Source organism: Quercus suber, unplaced genomic scaffold, assembly GCF_002906115.3.
Source record: "Quercus suber isolate HL8 unplaced genomic scaffold, Cork oak 2.0 scaffold_371, whole genome shotgun sequence".
NCBI lineage: Eukaryota > Viridiplantae > Streptophyta > Magnoliopsida > Fagales > Fagaceae > Quercus > Quercus suber.
Genome location: NW_027069823.1, coordinates 377833 through 396021, shown reverse-complemented (window position 1 = coordinate 396021; position 18189 = coordinate 377833). Strand labels below are relative to the sequence as shown.

The window sequence follows — 18189 nt, the reverse complement described above, 5'->3', positions numbered from 1 at the left end:
CAAAGAACTGTTTTGAGTGTGATGGCCTTTAAGACTGATACTATAGGTCAAGAGGCGATAGTGATCCTTGTAGACTGGAAACTTTATGCCTCTAGAGGTTCTATTCCCTATAGACTATCAACATTTTAAGCTACGAGGAGTTGTATTCCTTGTAGACATGGCAACCTAAGCCATAAGGGGATTGATAAGTCTATGAAGGCTACCAACCATTAGGCCATGAGAGGCTCTTCAAATCTTTGAAGACTGGCAACCATTAGGCCACAAGAGGACTATGTTCCTTGAAGACTGGCACCTATTAGGTCACGAGAGGCCAAATTTCAAAGATTAAGTACAATTACATGTTCGATATAGTTTTGCTATATTATGTAACAATATGAGTATGCTTTTCTTCATAACATGTTAAGACATATGTATTCTCACTTGTCAAGAACATATGTCACTTATTTATGTAAATTGACTAATCTTTTGACAAAATGCACTCTACTTATAATTGGGTAGTTCTATGTGTTTTTAATACTTCAGGAAACAAGGTTTCAAGATCAAGTGTTGAAGTCATCAAGTCTGTCCAAGAAAAATCAAGCTGAAATGCAAATTCATTAAAGCTCGACACCTGCTCGATAGCTACCTCGACACCTACTATCTGTCGAGATTTATAAAATCAGATTTTCTGATATGATTTCCTTAGGATTCGTGAATATGCTTTTAGGCCTTCTTTTCTCTAAACCCTAAACATATAAAATGATTGTTTTAAGAGCTGTCAAGATGGACACAATTTGCAAAAGCATTGAGCAATCTCTGTTCAAGCAAATTATGATAAAAAAGACGAAGTTCTTGACCTAGTTTACCTTCTCTAAAGAAGTTGTTGTGTATTTTGCACCAAAGGGTTTTGTGACCAAGCATCTTCCTGATCTTCATCGTGTAGGATGAACTGAAGAACTTCGCAGCCAACCTCTCCTTCTAAGTTAGTGTTTGAAGTCACGTACTAGGATCCGCGCATTGGTTAATCACGTACTTAGGAGCCGTGCGTCAAAGGTGGGAACTATCACTACAGATCAAGTCCAATTAGGTATTGGGGTAAGGTTTCAACTGTAGGTTGGTAAAGTACTTGGGGTTCCTTTACTTGTAATCGCTTGATTTGATAATAGTAGAGTTTCGAGAGTGGTGACCTGAAAATTACCTGGTGGAGTTTTTGCCGCAAGAGTTTTCCCTATTCGTAAATAAATTACTGTGTCATTTAATTTTCGTTGCATATTTAGTTATTTAGTGATTTGTTTGTGCTTCCACCCAATTGTATGATAAATTGATTAATTAATAACTTGACCAAGTAATTAATTGGTTTAATTACAATGGGTCATTCAGATTGTGGCCTATCAAGTAGTATCAGAGTAGGCACACTCTGATTAGGTTTAATCTTTACTGTGTTGATCCATTGACCCATGTTTGTCATGGATAGAGGACAGTCATTAATCATACCTACTTTATTTGATGGTACTAACTATGCATACTTGAAAGTACGCATGAGAGCTTTCTTGCAGTCTTTAGATGAGAAGGTATGGCAAGCTGTAGAGATTGGCTGGACCAAGCCAAAAGAAGAACCGGCTGATTGGGATGACGCCAAGATCAAGGCAGCAAACTTCAACAACAGAGCGTTAAATGCCCTATTTAGCGCTGTCACCAATGAGGAGTTCAAGAAGAAATCCTCAACTGAAACTGCTAAGGAGGCTTGGACCATCCTCCAGACAACCTATGAAAGAACAAAGGCTGTCAAAAATTCAAAATTTCAGAGGCTCACTACAAGCTTTGAAGAGATTAAGATGGAGGAGGATGAGTCGTTTGATGAGTTCTATGCCAAGCTCAAGGACATAGTGAACTCAGCCTTCAATCTTAGGGAAACCATCTCTGAACCCAAGGTTGTAAGGAAGGTGCTTAGATCTCTACCTGAGAGATTCCATGCCAAGATTACGGCAATAGAAGAATCAAAGGATATTGACAAAATTCCTTTGACTGACTTGGTTGGAAACTTGTAGACCTACGAGCTAGGACTATATAGGATTGGCAAAACGGGTAAAAGCAAGAGCATGGCCTTGAAGGCAAAGAGCAGTGATACAGATGAGTCTTCTGATGATGAAGATTCTAAGATGAAGTCCTACATTACAAGGCAGTTCAAGAATTTTATGAAGAATGCCAATGGGAGGAACTTTAACAAGGACTACAGACAATCTAATTCTTCTCAGTTTAAGAGCCAAGACAAAGGGAATAAGGATACTAATGATGGCGGTCAGTACACTATTCCGACAGGACCAAAATGTTTTGGATGTCATGGTTTTGGTCACATGTAGCATGAATGCCCTACATATCTCAAGAGTATTGGGAAGAGTAAGGCACTTGCTGCAATCTTGAGTGACACTGAGCCTGAAGATGATTCCAACAATGAGGATGATGGAATTTTGAATGCCTTCACTGCCACAATCAATCCTACTGAAGGGATTGTTGAAGATACGGACGAAGAAGAAGAACTAGTAGAGTCAAAATTCGAAAAGATGGATGATCAAGATGATATCCATTCAGCCTATGAAAAGCTTTACAAGCTCTTCGAGAAGCATGAGAAATTGTATAGGCTGGCCACTAAGAAGCTCAGTGATGTGGAACTTGATCGTGAAGAGTTGTCCACAAAGTTTGATGAGGCGAATCAAACTATTGGAGTACTGAGGTTTGAGAACAACTTTTTGGCTGAGAAAACCAAGAAGCTTGAAGTAGAGCTGTTTCAAGTCAGAGTTCAACTGGAGAAGACTTCAAGTGCAAAGCTTGATGAGACGCTCAGCAATAAAAAATCTACTTCGAATCGAACAGGCTTAGGGTATGGTCTTTCTTTCTCTAATACTACTTCTACTAGTAATACTGTTTTTGTTTCTCCTGCTAATAACACTAAAATTGAGAACACTGATGTTAAAACTGAATTAGCTAGTGAGAACTTAGACAAGGGTAAATCTATCTTAAGAGCACCCCCTAAGCAAGATAAGAAAGATACTAAAAACCCTAGGGCTAAGAATGCTAACTCTCAAAAGTCTAAACAAAAGAAGTAGCACCTCTGTCATCATTGTGGAGCTGCCGGTCATACTGGAGCAAATTGCTATAAGTGGCTAGCCACTCAACAGAGCAACGGCGTGATAGCATCTGGGAGCCAAAATCAACTTCAATCCTCTCTTGCTTATCTTGGAAATTTTCTCAAAGCCCTCATGTTCCTTTCAAACTTGAACGGTTTCAATTATTCCCCCTCACCACCAGTTCAAGATTTTAATCAAAAGAAAGGTTCTTCCAAGGTGTGGAAGAAAAATAACTCTAAGTGATTTCATCACTTCCTTTTCTCTTCTTGTTTTTCTTTTTTGTTGCATTGCTTGTGTGTTTTGCATGTTTGTTGAGTCAGTCTAGTTTTATGATTTGCTTTGCTTAACATGTTTTTATGTGTTTACTTTCAGTTTTGTTTATTTTGTTTTCAATATAAAAATTTAAAAAAAAATTGAAAAATCAGAAAAATACAAAAACAGTGTGTGTTCTGTGTACTTTGGTACTTGTGTACCTTGGATGGCCATTGAAACAAAGTTTCTAAACTTTGTATCTTTTGTAGCCTAGATGAGCATCTCTATGCACAACTAAGCAAGTGAGCTTTGTGGCTCTTATTTGTGATGAGTAAGATTAAGTTATATCTTAAAACTTAACACTCATATCACTCTTTTTGATGGGTAGGACTAGAAAATTCTAAGAGAAAGGTATAAATAACCATCTTACCACTGTTGCCCGCCAATCATAATATGACACCTGTATGCTTCGGCATAGCAAAAGTGCAGTGTCAAAGACATTCGAATGCTTTGGCATAGTAAAAGTGCGATGTCAAATGTCTAGCATCTTGGGTATTTCTTTTCTCTCTTTTTATGCCCATGTATGATATGCTAAAAATAAAAGAAAATATGCAAAGAAAATAAAAAGCAAAAAGATCAAAAATGCTTTAAATATGATTGCAAACGTGTATTCTAGGAGATGTGGGAGTTATAGGATGTACCTCGAAGGTGATAGTCCCCATCAAACAATTATGATTGTGTGTGAGTTAAAGTTATTTTCTCATATCTCAAATCATCATAACATGTATACACATATGCAATCTTGCGATGTTTTTCACACACAGCACACAATATTCTTTGCTACTTTTGATACATGTGCAAGTACAATGTGATTTGGCCATCACAAGTGTTTACATGTGCTAATGTATGCTCACTAAACTGTCTTGACTTGTTTTTGAAAAATAAAATTGGTTAGACTTGTTTAGTGTGTGTGTGTGTTTTTGAGGATTAATGTGCTTAATTCTTTGTTGAGAGATAATTTTAAGAGCTTTATATGTTGAATGGATCAATGGTTAAGGTGTATGTTGGATTGCATTCATGTTTGTGTTTTTCACTTCTCAAAAAACTGCTTTTTAAAGCTGGATCGACACCTCCTCAACACCTCATCGATACCTTGTTATCTGTCGAGCTTCTCAAGCCTTTTTCTTATTGCAATCTCGACACCTCTTCGACACCTAGTGGATCGATCGAGAAATCTCCTGTCTCCTCGATACCTTCTCGATAGCTTGTCGATCGATCAAGTTTCCATTCTTGGTTCTGGTGTTCATTCCTCGACACCTTTAGCTGTCGACGTGCTTTTTCTCGACACCTACCTCGACAGCTTCCTCGATACCTCTCGACACCTCAGTTGTCGAGAATTACTAAGGTGCCTATTTAAGCTTCAGTAACGATTCAGATCTCATTTTGCTCGATCTCTCTCGATCTGTCCGTGGCGGCTCCTCTCCCAAACTTGATTTTCTTACTCAAAACTTCCAACCCACTTAATTTTCGGCCATTCCTTGGTTCTAATCACTTGGTAAGACCTCATTTTTCTTCCATTTTCATGCATTTCATGTTTTGAAACTTAGGTTTTGGGGTTTTTGAAAATTTTTGGTGTTTTTCAAAATTAATGAGTTTTTCTTGAAATTTTGGGTTGGGTTTTCACTTAAATGTGTTCAAAATGTCATACATTGCATTCCATGTGCATTAGAATGATATTTACATGCATTTAAATGTGCGCTCTATATTTGTGTGCTGTTAGGATTGGATTGGGATGAGCCCATGATGCTTTTCAATTTGCATGTCACATGTTCATGCATTCCCATGCATACATACTCTTTGTTCAATATATTTGATATATGTGAACTGTTTTTGGACTTTTTTTATTGTCTCCCTCTCTATCTCTTTCTCATTCTGTTTATGTTAGTAGTGTCTATGGCACCCAAATGTAAATCCACTTCGGCTCGGAACCCTCTGCATTCTGGAGCTTCTTCATCTTTTGATTCTACTCCTCTAAATCTTCGATTCCGTGATGGAGATGCCCACAAGGCATTTTCAAAGAACTTTTCTAGACGAGGTGTTCATTCAAAATGCCAAGTCATTTTGGCGGACTTCGCCGACACTGACTTTTTCTCTGTCATTCACAGTAAGGGATAGGAGTTACTGTGTGATGTCCTGGTCACTTGTCCTCTCATGCTTATTCAGGAGTTTTACTCCAACATGCAAGGGATCGATCATTCAGTACCTCTTTTTTTCACTCACGTTCGAGATATGTGCATTCCTGTCACACTGCAGCTAGTTGCGGATGTGCTTAGGGTTCCTAGGATAGAGTTTCCTGACTATCCTTCCTGTGAGCGTCTGAGGACTGTGTCTAAAGATGAGCTCATTTTCGCTTTTTGTCAGCGCCCAGCTGATTGGGGTGAGCATCAGTACACATCATGTAGACCTTTTGCTAAAGGTCCTAGATTCCTAAACATGGTGATGACTTTTGTACTCTATCCACTCTCTCACTACAACTCTATCACAGAGCCTCGTGCTCGATTTTTGTTATCTCTTCTTGAGCATCTTACTATAGATTTTCCTTCTCATTTTATCCTTTCTATCATAGATGTTCATCTAGATTTAGCGTCCCGTGATAAGCTCATATTTCCTTCCGCTATCACGAGGATCTTACACCATTTTTCTATCCCTTTTCCTGTGTCTGACCACTTTACACACATCTGTGCCATAGATGCCGCTACCGTAAAACGTAGTGAGGCTCAATTTAGGTCGCGACAAACGGATTCCACTCCTCCCTCCCATTCAACTCCATCCAGATCTGCTCCATCTACATCTGCTCCTTCTTCCTCTACGGACGATGTATCTCTTGGAGACATCATGGCGCAGCTGCAACGCATGGATGCTCGCCTCGATACACTCTCCTCTGAGTTGTATCAGGTGAATGTTCGTGTTGGTCGTATTGCACGACAGCAGTAACCATGGGTGGTTTTGCTCCAGAGGCTATTCCTTCACCACCTTTTCCAGCGGCTTCAGACTCTGAGGATGATGATAGTAATGATGATGACGCTTCGGATGATGATGATAGAGATGCTAGCTCTACTGATGAGATGTCTACATGACACTCTACCCTTTGTCACTCGTGACAAAAAGGAGGAGTAGTTTTGGGTTATAAGAGTAGTCATCTTAAGGGGAGAGTTAGTATAGGACATTTTTGATAGGGGGTGTGTTGATATTTTGAGGGATGTAGTGAGGTTTTGATGTATCTTTTCTTTTCTATTCTTTATAGATACAATGATCTTGTATATGAGGTCTTTTGACCAGTTTTACATACATTGTATATGAGGTCTTTTGACCAGTTTTACATACATTGTACTTATTTTCTCTATATGTGGATGTATGTTTCTTTCACCTCTCTCTTTATGTGTTGTTTCTTTTCTATCTTTATACACATGTTCATTATACTTATATGCAATCTATTATTTCTGTTTCACACAAGATGCCTTGATGAGTTTTGTTTAAAGTGTTTCAGAAATACAGGTTTTCAAAGTCTACTTGCCATAAACTCTCTTCTTGCAAAGTTTTTCAAGAGTTTGTGTTAGGATAGATTTTATTGTATTCAACAAGTGAGTATGAGTTGAGTGATTTATGACTTTTCTCATATGTTCATTTGTTTGTTGTGGTTTTGTTACGAATTGTCAAATGGGGAGATTGTTAGGACATATGTGTTCTTACTTGTCAAGAACATATGTCACTTATTTATGTAAATTGGCTAATCCTTTAACAAAACGCACTCTACTTGTAATTGGGTAGTTCTAGGTATTTTTAATACTTCAGGAAATAAAGTTTCAAGATCAAGTGTTGAAGTCATTAAGTCTGTCTAAGAAAAATCAAGCTGAAGTGCAAATTCATTAAAGCTCGACACTTGCTTGATAGCTACCTCAACACCTGCTATCTGTCGAGATTTATAAAATCAGATTTTCTAATCTGATTTCCTTGGGATCCGTGAATATGCTTTTAGGCCTTCTTTTCTCCAAACCCTAAACATATAAAAAGATTGTTTTAAGAGCCGTCAAGATGGACACAAGTTGCAAAAGCATTGAACAATCTCTGTTCAAGCAAATTGTGATAAAAAAGATGAAATTCTTGACCTAGTTCATCTTCTCTAAAGAAGTTGCTGTGTATTTTGCACCAAAGGGTTTTGTGACCAAGCATCCTCTCGATCTTCATCGTGTAGGATGAACTGAAGAACTTTGCAGCCAACCTCTCCTTCTACGTTGGTGTTTGAAGTTGTGTACGGGGATCCGCGCATTGGTTAGTCACGTACTTGGGAGCTGTGCATCAAAGGTGGGAACTGTCACTACAGATCAAGTCCAATTGGGTATTGGGGTAAGGGTTCAATCGTAAGTTGGTAAGGTACTTGGGATTCCTTTACTTGTAACAGCTTGATTTGATAATAGTGGAGTTTCGGGAGTGGTGACCTGAAAATCACCCAGTGGGGTTTTTGCCGCAAGGGTTTTCCCCAATCGTAAATAAATCATCGTGTCATTTAATTTCCGCTGCATATTTAGTTATTTGGTGATTTGTTTGTGCTTCCACGTAATTGCATGATAAATTGATTAATTAATAACTTGGCTAAGTAATTAATTGGTTTAATCACAATAGGTCATTCAGATTGTGGCCTATCATAACAGATCAGGGAACATGTTATGTTTATATATAATGGAATAATGCTATATGTTTAGACTTTAGCATTAAATATTATGCCCTTACAATTTATCATATATTATGTTTACCCGTATAGTATTGATATGTTCAAAAAGCTCATGAAATCCTTTTAGCATGAACCTTTTATAAGCAAGTCACGTCCACATGGAAATGTTTTGTTTACTATGCATTCATGCATACTATTAAATCTTCATACCATGCCTCCCTTACCTAAGAAATCTGATTGCTCAGTTTTGTAGGAAGTTCTTTAGTGCAGCCAAGAGCCACAGCATGAAGAAACAATGTTTTTGTACATGGAGCTAGTTTTGTATAGTTATCCTACTATTTTGTGTATATATAGCAAAATTGATATATATGTATAAATAGTCTTTCATTGTGTTAGGGTAATTTTGTCCACATGATATTATGGTTTTATATAAACAGTTTAAAAGATGCTTTGGTTACTATCACTTCCCGTAAATATAAAAGGCTTATTTTGTGGTTACAATTAATCTCTGGTTTTGGTCCACTATCTTACAAGAGTGCAATTTAAAATGTAATGGCCATTACCCACTATCATCATCCTGTAATAGAGAAGGAAAAAGAGGCCATAATATTTTATTTTAACATGTTTTGAATATCCTACTTACTACCCAAACCCCTCCTTTCCCTCTCAACCCCTAGGTGCCTAGGGAGGTGCCATTAGACCATCCGAGCAGTTGGCGAGGCCATACACAATTTAACCCTGCAAAAAATCAATCGAAAAGGCAAGTGTAACCTGTCTACTTTAATCACTAATTTGTTTGGCTATACCTTGGTAAATATCTTGTCCTTTGACCATAAAGTATTACAATTCACAATAGGAAAGTAATGTGTCTCAGGAATGCGATGGCGCCTTCTGTATCGTACAATGGAAGAACAACCCCATGAAGGGAGGGAAAAACTCGACTCTTCATTAGTTGCAATACAACATTATCATGCAGAATGCATTTTATGCACTCAATTCAATGCATATACATCTTTCCTCCCACACCGTGTAGATCTCATAAGGCTGTAGAACCTAAATACTGTGAAAGGAAGGATGTATACGTAGTATAATTATTACTTTTAACAAATTTTGAGGGATTTGGTCAGAAATTCTCAAACCAACCAACAACGCCATTTTTTATTCCTATAAGATATCAGGAAGATCTTGCTGGATACCTAAAAATGAAACTTGTAAAGAAAATGGATCTTAACATCTACGTGTTAGGGATTTTGCTTGATTTCAAAAATTAAAAATATAAAAATATAAAAAAAAGTTTGCAAGTGAGAAAGTTGTTGGATATAGCTTGTTTTGTAGGATACTTGAGCATATCTTTATTTATATTTATTTTTTTTATATAAATACATTGTACTTATATATGACTGAATAAATGTGCTACATTGCCACATATTTACGTCTGGGGTATCTCTTCTACTAACTACATAACAGGTGGACGTCAAGGCCCAAATGCAATAGGATTACGAGCAGATTCTTCCTCATACCAAGTAACATTACAAACAAAATAAAAAACTGTCAAATAGGTGAAATTTTTAAAATACGCTCATCTCATGCGTCCTATGTAAAACTGACATACGGGTCCCATAGGCTTAGGATCCACATGTCAGTCTCACATAGGGTGCATGAGACTGGAAGAGATACTCTCTTGTCAAAGTGAGGCATGGAGTTTTGGTGTAGAGGCAACGGATAAGAGGTTGATGAGTGAGGATATAGAACTCAAGGCAACCTCCAGCACTTCTTCAGAGCAACCTGGCTTCCCTATCTTCTTTACCTAAGGCAAGGCAAGGCAAGGCAAGGCATACAACAAGAAGCTTGTGTGTAAGTTATTTAGATTTATAGTTTGAGTAGTAATCTAAAAACTTAATAAAATGCTAACTTTGACATAGAGAAAATAAAACCAAAGATACTTGGGATTTCCTCTAAAATTATAAACTCAACTAAATTGCCAAAATATCCCATATTCATAGGAATTACAAAAATTACACATTTGTCTTTGAATACAAAATTGGCCATAACTTTCTTTTTCTTTACTTTTTTTTTTAGGTAAAATGGGGAAAGAGGAACAAATTTCTTTATTTTTGATAAGTAAAGAAAATTTTATTCAAAGTCATAAAAAGGAGTCAACCAAGTATACAGTAGGAGACCAAAACAATCAAATACACAAATTACAAGCATCCATCAAATCATAAATTGAAAAAATAAAATGACTTCCTATGATAGACATCCAGTCCTATAGTGTTTTAAAAAAGAAAAGTTTAAAGTCGGCCCTTGTCCTTTCAAAAAACACCAGTTGTTTCTCTCCCACCAAATGTACCACATCAAGCAATGAGGGACAGCCATCCAGATAACACCATTACGATGATGACCAAAATTTCCTTGCCAACATGCAAGGAGCTCAATCACAGTCTCTGGCTTGCCTAGAATATACAAAACAAAGTGAACACCATAAACCACAACACAAAAACAATAGGACAATGTAATAAAAGATATCTACTGGTTCTCCATTACTCTTGCACATATAACACCAATCTAGAATCAACATCTTCCTATTTGTAAATTAAAATTGTTCCCAAAGCTGTAGTCCAAACAAAAAACAAGACTCTAGAATGAACCTTTTGCTTCCAAATACTTCTCCAAGGGAAGGACTGATTACATACACCCAACAAAGCCTAATAATAACTGCTCACCTCAAATCCCCAACTCTTAGCAGGTGTCCAACTCATCTTATCCTCACCAATAACCCTCAACGAGACTCCATATATAATTTCCCAAAAAATAGACAAGGATTCTGATTCCCAATCCTGAATTGCTTGCAAGAATTCCAAGTCCTAATAAAGAACCCCGTTTGGAAACTGCATGAGATCGGCCACATAAGCCTCCTTAACATTATCAATTCTAAATAATTCCAGAAAACACATGCTCAAAGGATTATCCCCACACCAAACATCATTATAGAATTTCAATCTAGCCCCATCTCCAAACTCAAACTGAATGTAACAAGAAAAAGTAGACCAACCACTACTAAGTCTTCCATAAACTCACCCCATAGGAGCCTAGAACAAAATTAGGGCACCAATCTCCCCCCTGAGTTCCATATTTAACCCTTATAACCCTTCTCCACAACGCTTTTCTCAGACCCCAATCTCCACAACCATTTTCCCAATAGCGCTTCATTAAAGTATCTCAAATTTCAAACTGCTAGACCCCCAGACTAGATAGGAGAGTATACCTTAGACCAATTCACCAAGTGACGTTTTGTATCATTTCCCAAACCACCCCCAAAAAAATTTCATTGGAGTTGTTCTATACGGTATGCTATATCCCCTCGGAATTGGGAAAAGGGAATGGAGATAAGTACGTAAATTGGACAGTGTTTTAAAACTAGGACATATATAAGTACACAATAAAAAGAACAGAACTTCTACTTCAATTGAACTTCACATGTGGGTCCCATTACAAATTAAGCTTTTATGGTTATGTCATGGGATCAACTTAGTATTAATCCTGTTTTTATAAATAGTTAGATGGTGGGGGAGGGGGAGTATTAATCGCGAATTTAGAAAATAGAAAAAATGTTCACCAGCTATTAACATAAAAAGCACAATTAGAAAAATAACTTGAACAATAAAAGAGGAGCAGAAATTACAGTCATTTATGTAACTAATAAACAAAAAAGAAAAGAAAAAAAAGGGCTGGCAAATAAATAACTAAAAATAGAAATTTACCATGTCGAGGTAATCGTGCAACTCCTTTATCCTCTCCACACAGCCAAGGTCTTCTGTGCACAAACCCATGGCCTTCTCGTTAGGAACTGGTTCATCCAACTCAGGGAGTGTTGTATTCTGATATGAAGCGTCCATAAAAAACTTTTCAGAATCTAATTCCGTTTATGTTACAAAACCTGAAGCCAAATCAATTGAAACCTAATGTACAAACCACCTGAATCAGTAGTAATTTTGGTCACAACTTCTTTGCATTTTATAAGAATTATTCAAAAGGATCACTTTTGTTTGTATGAGTTTGCCTAATACGCATAGCCACTGAGCTCCATTTGCAAAGAAGATGATGCAATTGTTCTAAAGTTTCATCATTACCAAAGCTTAGACCAGGGAGTTAAATAAATAAATAAATCAATATATATATATATATATATATGCCAGGAATTTGAAAAAGAATTGGGCTGCATAGCATTATCATCTTACTATTGTTGCATAGACCCATTCTAGTTTATTTTCCTCTAATTTCAAATAAAACAGTATCAATCAGGTCTAATAAACAGCATTTTGTCCATAAAATTATATCTTGTGTAACATTATATTGAAAGAATGCAAGGTGTCTTATAACAGAATCTTAATATATTTTTCCCTATAAATCTGAAAAAAGAAATGCAATACATCATGTTCTTATTCTATCTCACTCAATAAACCATATATTATTGTAACCAGTTGCCTATTTATTTGACCCTAAAAATCTTATTCATTTGTTCAGCTTTTAAATAAATGATCATTGTACATGATGTATTGCATGTACAATGATCAGAAAGCACAAACGCCAAAGAACACAGCAGCAGCACCTATCCACAAACACCTACTGCTAAACTAACACAAACAGACCAACCAAATTCATACTCAGCAACAAATTGAAAGTATAAATCTCATTCTACTGCATTTAGCATGATTGTGAGCATTCCTCTTCAACCAAATATGTTACGACTGAACAGCCCAAGACATCTTAAGAATCAGAAATCTATACCCTTGCCTCTTAGCTTCTCCTTCACCCATATAAGTTTCTGTTTAATCATCAGGTTTTCTATCAGAAAACCAACTCCTGCAATCCTGCACCAGAAACTTCTAGTAAAACTGCAATCATGACACAGATTATCCATTCTTTCAAAGCTGTTATGCAAAAAACACAGAACATCACCATAGAAGCCGCATCTCAGCTGAAAACAATGTTTAGGCAGAGGCATATACTGTACATATCTCACAATGAGAAATTCCAATTTTAGCCCCTTGTATGTCTGGCTCGTGTATATTTTTAACAGAAACCAGTAACTATATCACGCAAAGCCAGCCAAAAGAACCTTGAGTAAAAGCATGCTGAAAGACCAAGGATTTTTGAAATTAGATTTAAAAATTTGATGTGGAGAGAACTTGAAGATCCTTTTTGATATCTTTCGATCAATACTTCATAAAGATGGAGAGAGCTTGAAGAGGACGTAAATCATAGAATAAGAGCATGATAAATGAAGTGGAAAAGCACATCAGAAGTGCGTGTGATTGTAGAAGACTTATTAAGTTAAAGAGACATTTTATAAGACTACTATAAGACCAGGTACGCTTTATGGTACTGAATGTTGGGTTGTTCTCTTCATAAAATGAGTATAGTAACTAAAATGAGAATGTTATGGTGGATAAGTAAAAATACAAGGAAAGATAGGATTTTGAAATGAGGAATTCGCTTAAAGATGAAAGAGACTAGCTAGAGATGTTTGGTCATGTTCAGAGGAGAGTGATTAATGCACTAGTGAAAAAAAGTGAGTTGATTCAAGTTGAGGGAATGAAAAGAAGGTAGAGGAAAAAAGAAAAAAAAATAATTAATTGTAGTATAAAAGGACGTTTCAATTAAGGAAGTAACAGTTCTCTAAAAAAAGTAAAAATTTGCCAACTTAGTGCATTTAACATGAAAGTCATATGGTTTGAGGCTTCCATAAGCGTTCCTTAACTATAAAAATAAAATTTTCCCAAAAATAGAAAAATAATAAACACCTAATAGTGCATGATTGATGTAGGACAACCTAGGCTTCTCACCTAGATTAGTCCCACTGTAGACCTTAGAGTTCCCACCTAAGGTGTTTGGATTCACCACCAAACAAACACAATGCAATTTCTGCAAATAATCTGAATAATAATAATCATAGTCTGTGAATACAAAAGAAATCATTCGGAACTTTATATGCAACTTTCAGGAATCACAATGATAAGGATAAATTCTTCTTAACAAATCCTAAACAATTTCAAATACTAATCAGATAATCCTAAACAATTTCAAATACTAATCCGATAATCCTAAACAAAGTATAATGATGAACAACTAATCCTAACCAAACTTAGATACCAATCCAAACTAAACAAATAACTACATTACAATCTGAAATTATCTACTGAAAAGAAAAAATGAAATATTGAAATAAGTTTTGGTTATGCTCGTGCATTAATGATCTAGAGCATTTTTTTGGCTAAGAAAAGTACATAAACCAGCATGACCAAAAACTATAGTTAAATAAAATAAAGAATACAAAACAAACCAAAATAGCCATCAAGAAATTCAAAGATCTGGCACCCATTTTCAAAGCTTCAAGAAGCAAACTTGCCAGAGAGGCAGACTCTATGTGCCCCAAAGAAACCCTCTGCAAAGACCCATTTTGCAAGTGCACCAACTGCTCCACTAAGGACGAGTCTGGGATATGAACCATTTGTAAGTGGAGGTGAAATGGGCGAAAGTTGTAGAAATATCCGTCTGCAGCTTTACCTCCAAATGAAAACATTTTACAGGATTTGCAAATGGTAAAGGAAATGGCATGGAAGGCTTCTCATTTCTCAACAATAATTGCAGGATCCAACACTTTCCCACCTTCACTTCAAGCAACACAATCACTCAGAAATAGAAACAGCAGCAAATTATATCATATTATCATTCCCAAACTCCAGCTGTCTGCCCAACAGAATCTTGCTATTGGGTATGAGAACGAAACATACAGTACGTTATCTAGTCTTCCTACCTATTTTCTATCGCTATTCACCATTCCTACTTATGTGGCTAATAGAATTGAAAAGTTGCAAAGGGATTTTCTATGGGATGATAGCAAGACTCATCTAGTAGGATGGGATAAAGTTTGTGCACCTATAGCCAATGGTGGTTTAAGTATAAGAAAACTTACTACTTTCAACAAGGTCTTATTGAAGAAATGGCTGTGGCGGTTTAGGAAAGAAGAGAATCGGTTGTGGAGGAGGGTGGTAGCTTCAAAGTTTGGGGAAGAGTTGGGGGGATAGACTTCTAAGCTAGGTAGGGGAGTTCATGGATGTGGTTTGTGGAGAGGTATTTGTATGGGCTGGGAGGATTTTAGCAAAAATGTTCAGTTTGTTGTTGGGTTGAGGAATAGAGTGAGATTTTGGCAGGATGGACGGTATGGAGATCAACCTTTCCAATTGGCTTTCCCGAGGCTGTATGGAATTGCTATTGACAGGGAGGCCTCTGTAGAAGCTTCTTTGCCAAGGCAGGGGGCAGAGGATAGAAGAATTTGGGATGTTCATTTTATTCGGAAATTTAATGATTGGGAGATAAATGAAGGGCTGCATTTTCTTCGTATCTTGGGAGCCAATACTCCTTTAATGGATGTTGGAGACCAAATGAGATGGAAGTTGAAGCCTAATGGGGATTTTGACATCTGGACATATTATAACAAGTTGCGAGATTCTCCCTCAGTTGTCTTTCCTTAGAAAGGTATATGGAAAGTTAAAGCCCCTAGGCGTGTTTTTTTTTTTTTTTTTTTTTTGGTTTGCTGGTAGCTTGGAATAAGATCCTAATGGGTTTTTTTTTTTTTTTTTTTTGGTTTGCTGGTAGCTTGGAATAAGATCCTAATGGGTGATACCTTGAGATTGAGGAGATTGGATTTTGTGGACTAGTGCATTATGTGTCGACACTGTGGGGAGATGGTAAACCTCTTACTTCTTCATTGTGAGATGGCTTATCGGTTGTGGAGCTTTGATTTTATAACTTTTGGATTGTCGTGAGTCATACCTAGATCGATTCCAGATTTGCTTTTTGGCTAGTGGAATTGGTTAGGGAAGCATTCGTCTCAGATCTGGAATTTAGTTCTGTTGTGCATATTATGGTGTATTTGGAAGGAACAAAATCAGCGGACTTTTGAGGATTAAGATAATTCTGATGATCAAATGCTTGCTTCTTTCAGTGAAACTCTTTTTAATTGGTCTCGGATTTGGGGGCCACAACTAGTGATCCTCTCCCTTCTTTTCTTAGATCTCTCTCTTTTGTAATTAATCTGTTGCTTGATTTTATTTTTTGTATTTTCTCTATTTTTTTCCTCATCTAATTTACGTGTAGGATATTACTAATCTTCACTCCAAAACTTATCTTATTCAAGCAGCTCCACTGGTAACATGCAGCCAAAAGTTTTTAGTCATCCATGAATTTTGGACTTCCACAAATTTTTCTAGATTCTTCTTCCCAAGGATTAATTTTGGAGATTTTTTTTTTTTTTTTTTTCCAACTAGGTCTTGGAAAAGAATGGAAGATAAGAATGCATTTCTCCAATCATTTGAAAGTTCCTTTCATCTATTTTCTTAATTGCAACTGATTTATCCCTTCATGGGGACAAACTCTATATGCCTCCTTAATGTTTACAAAATGACTTTAGCTCATTTTCAAGAATATAAAAATTGTCCCAAAAGTTTAGGCTGTATGGAAATAATGAATTTAATTATATAACTAATATTCTAATAGTCCCCAACTCATTTGTAATAAGTGGGGCCTAACTCGTGATTTACCATTATATATATATATATATATATATGAGTGGTAGGGTGGAGACAATTTTGGAACCTAGGATTTCCTACTCTAATATTATGAATTACCAATTATCCCAAAAACTTAAGGTGTTAAGAAATAACATTTGAACATGTAGATATGTTTCCTTCTCACTTGGCAACACACCCAACAAAGTATTCTCCTCTACTGAGATATTGGGACAAATATGCTGATCTACATAATCATGGAAGGTTGGAGATAAAAGTTGGAGAATCATTTTAAAGTAATAGTGTAATACACACATATTTTACTGTCAGTCAAAAATCCATCCCCATTCTTAATTTTCTAGGAAGCTTGCAATTACTGTCAATGGATGGAATAAACATGTGTTGGGACTAGCAATGAAACTAACAAGTTGAATTAGTCTGGTTATTGTAATTGCAATGTCGTAAACAAGACCGATCACAAATGTTACACAATCAGGTATTCATAAAATATGCACTATAATAACTATTGGTGTTGAAAAATAGGTAAAGAAATAAAAAGCATACCATTTAATTGCTTTTCACCGTAACCACTACACTAGTTTTGCAAAAACTTCCACACTTGCCGTCTGTACAAAATTAAACATATCGTATTTGTTAAAAAATTCAGCTAATAGAAGAAACATCACAATACTCCATTTCATAATACCCAAAATAAGAACGAAGCCATAGGAAATTAACAAATTAAAAATAATAATTCTATGGGTTTTGAATGATAGACATTGATAAATTCTTACAGGAAAGAAAAATCCAAGACAAGAAATTAAACAGAAAGCAAAGCTTTACATAGAAAATTAAAAAAATAAAAATAAAAGGTTAGAAATTTCGGAGCTGGAAATTTGTAATGGTTTACTTTCTGGGACATACCTTCTGCTTTGTCGAACACAAGACGTCGTGAAGTGAGTTTGATCTCCTGCCTGTCTCTGCTCCCCCACGGCCTTTTATCACTGAGCGGTCATTTAGGGCCTTAGATGGTGGATAGCAGGAATATCATATGGAATTATATTATATATAATATAATAAAATGTGGACTTAGACACTATGGCCGCCAAATGAGAGTCTTTTGGCTAAATATTACTAAATTTAAAATATATTTGTGTTATAAATACTGTTCTAAGTTATTTAGAAAAATGAAAAAAGAGATTGAATTTCGGCAATACTGTTGCCGAAATTCAACAAAAAGTAGGAGAGAGAATAAGAAAAAGGAAGAAAGAGAAAAGTGAAACAGTAACCTTGAATTTCAGCAACAGTATTGCCGAAATTTATCTGCCTAATTTTCTTGTGCTGCCCGGACGTATGAGTGTGAGAAGTGCAATAACGAGTGAATGCCCAAAAAAAAAAAAGTAATTGCGGCAATAGTATTGCCGAAAATGGTAAAAAAAAAAAAGTCAATGCCAAAATCTATGGAAGAATTAAAGAAAAATATAATGTGCTACGTACATAATATTTTTACAATATTTTCACAACAAATTACAAG

General features: G+C 36.2%; 1 long non-coding RNA gene across 1 annotated transcript; it reads right to left on the bottom strand.

Annotated features, from left to right (window-relative positions):
* Window positions 1-9409: 9409 nt before the first annotated feature.
* On the bottom strand, window positions 9410-17711 carry LOC111990996 (uncharacterized). The gene is made up of 4 exons (XR_002880723.2): window positions 17580-17711; window positions 17220-17281; window positions 11847-11963; window positions 9410-9892 (listed from the first exon to the last, which is right to left on the bottom strand). It is a non-coding gene; the product is annotated as an uncharacterized LOC111990996 (long non-coding RNA).
* Window positions 17712-18189: the final 478 nt, after the last annotated feature.